The sequence below is a fragment of the Schistocerca serialis genome, chromosome 8 (assembly GCF_023864345.2).
Source record: "Schistocerca serialis cubense isolate TAMUIC-IGC-003099 chromosome 8, iqSchSeri2.2, whole genome shotgun sequence".
NCBI lineage: Eukaryota > Metazoa > Arthropoda > Insecta > Orthoptera > Acrididae > Schistocerca > Schistocerca serialis.
The window spans coordinates 348,875,232-348,877,731 of record NC_064645.1 but is presented as its reverse complement, the minus strand read 5'-3'; the positions used below and the strand labels follow the sequence as shown (position 1 = coordinate 348,877,731).

General features: G+C 61.7%; 1 pseudogene; it reads right to left on the bottom strand.

The window, feature by feature from the left end:
- LOC126417809 (large subunit ribosomal RNA) overlaps nt 1–2,500 on the bottom strand; it is a 6,987-nt pseudogene that overhangs the window by 3,959 nt on the left and 528 nt on the right.

The following is a 2,500-nucleotide window of genomic DNA, read 5'->3' as shown; positions in this document are numbered from 1 at the left end:
ACCGGCGGCGCTTCCGCTTGGAGAGCGGAGGGCCACCACCAGACCGCTGCTTGGATGGCGGGCGCGACGTCTTCCTCTTCCTTGCTTCTGCTTCCTCAGAGCCGACAGCTCGGAGGGCCTCAGGCAGCCCAGCCGCGACCACTGACAACGGCGTACCCGGTTACTCCCGCCGTTTACCCGCGCTTGCTTGAATTTCTTCACGTTGACATTCAGAGCACTGGGCAGAAATCACATTGCGTCAACACCCGCTAGGGCCATCGCAATGCTTTGTTTTAATTAGACAGTCGGATTCCCCCAGTCCGTGCCAGTTCTGAGTTGATCGTTGAATGGCGGCCGAAGAGAATCCGCGCACCCGCGCGCCCCCGGAGGAGCACGCTAAGGCGGACGCGGCCTCGCAGCAAGGAAGATCCGTGGGAGGCCAAGGCACGGGACCGAGCTTGGATCCTGCACGCAGGTTGAAGCACCGGGGCGCGAACGCCGCGCAGGCGCGCGCATCCTGCACCGCCGGCCAGCACGAGGCCGACCAACGGCGAGAGCAGACCACGCCCGCGCTAAACGCCCGCACTTACCGGCACCCCTACGGCACTCACCTCGCCCAGGCCCGGCACGTTAGCGCTGACCCACTTCCCGACCAAGCCCGACACGCCCCGATCCTCAGAGCCAATCCTTATCCCGAAGTTACGGATCCAATTTGCCGACTTCCCTTACCTACATTATTCTATCGACTAGAGGCTCTTCACCTTGGAGACCTGCTGCGGATATGGGTACGAACCGGCGCGACACCTCCACGTGGCCCTCTCCCGGATTTTCAAGGTGCGTGGGGAAGATCGGGACACCGCCGCAACTGCGGTGCTCTTCGCGTTCCAAACCCTATCTCCCTGCTAGAGGATTCCAGGGAACTCGAACGCTCATGCAGAAAAGAAAACTCTTCCCCGATCTCCCGACGGCGTCTCCGGGTCCTTTTGGGTTACCCCGACGAGCATCTCTAAAAGAGGGGCCCGACTTGTATCGGTTCCGCTGCCGGGTTCCGGAATAGGAACCGGATTCCCTTTCGCCCAACGGGGGCCAGCACAAAGTGCATCATGCTATGACGGCCCCCATCAACATCGGATTTCTCCTAGGGCTTAGGATCGACTGACTCGTGTGCAACGGCTGTTCACACGAAACCCTTCTCCGCGTCAGCCCTCCAGGGCCTCGCTGGAGTATTTGCTACTACCACCAAGATCTGCACCGACGGCGGCTCCAGGCAGGCTCACGCCCAGACCCTTCTGCGCCCACCGCCGCGACCCTCCTACTCGTCAGGGCTTCGCGGCCGGCCGCAAGGACCGGCCATGACTGCCAGACTGACGGCCGAGTATAGGCACGACGCTTCAGCGCCATCCATTTTCAGGGCTAGTTGCTTCGGCAGGTGAGTTGTTACACACTCCTTAGCGGATTCCGACTTCCATGGCCACCGTCCTGCTGTCTTAAGCAACCAACGCCTTTCATGGTTTCCCATGAGCGTCGATTCGGGCGCCTTAACTCGGCGTTTGGTTCATCCCACAGCGCCAGTTCTGCTTACCAAAAGTGGCCCACTTGGCACTCCGATCCGAGTCGTTTGCTCGCGGCTTCAGCATATCAAGCAAGCCGGAGATCTCACCCATTTAAAGTTTGAGAATAGGTTGAGGTCGTTTCGGCCCCAAGGCCTCTAATCATTCGCTTTACCGGATGAGACTCGTACGAGCACCAGCTATCCTGAGGGAAACTTCGGAGGGAACCAGCTACTAGATGGTTCGATTAGTCTTTCGCCCCTATACCCAGCTCCGACGATCGATTTGCACGTCAGAATCGCTACGGACCTCCATCAGGGTTTCCCCTGACTTCGTCCTGGCCAGGCATAGTTCACCATCTTTCGGGTCCCAACGTGTACGCTCTAGGTGCGCCTCACCTCGCAATGAGGACGAGACGCCCCGGGAGTGCGGAGGCCGCCGCCCCGTGAAGGGCGGGGAAGCCCCATCCTCCCTCGGCCCGCGCAAGGCGAGACCTTCACTTTCATTACGCCTTTAGGTTTCGTACAGCCCAATGACTCGCGCACATGTTAGACTCCTTGGTCCGTGTTTCAAGACGGGTCGTGAAATTGTCCAAAGCTGAAGCGCCGCTGACGGGAGCGATTATTCCGCCCGAGAGCATCCCGAGCCAACAGCGGCGCGGGTCCGGGGCCGGGCCAGGTAGGTCCGTCATCCGGGAAGAACCGCGCGCGCTTGCCGGGAGCCCGAGCGCCCAAAGGGGCGAATCGACTCCTCCAGATATACCGCCGGGCAGCCAGCCAGGACACCGGGGCTCTGCCCAACAGACGCGAACCGAGGCCCGCGGAAGGACAGGCTGCGCACCCGGGCCGTAGGCCGGCACCCAGCGGGTCGCGACGTCCTACTAGGGGAGAAGTGCGGCCCACCGCACACCGGAACGGCCCCACCCCGCGGCGAGTGGAAAGGCAACCGGACACGACCTCGCCGCGGATTGC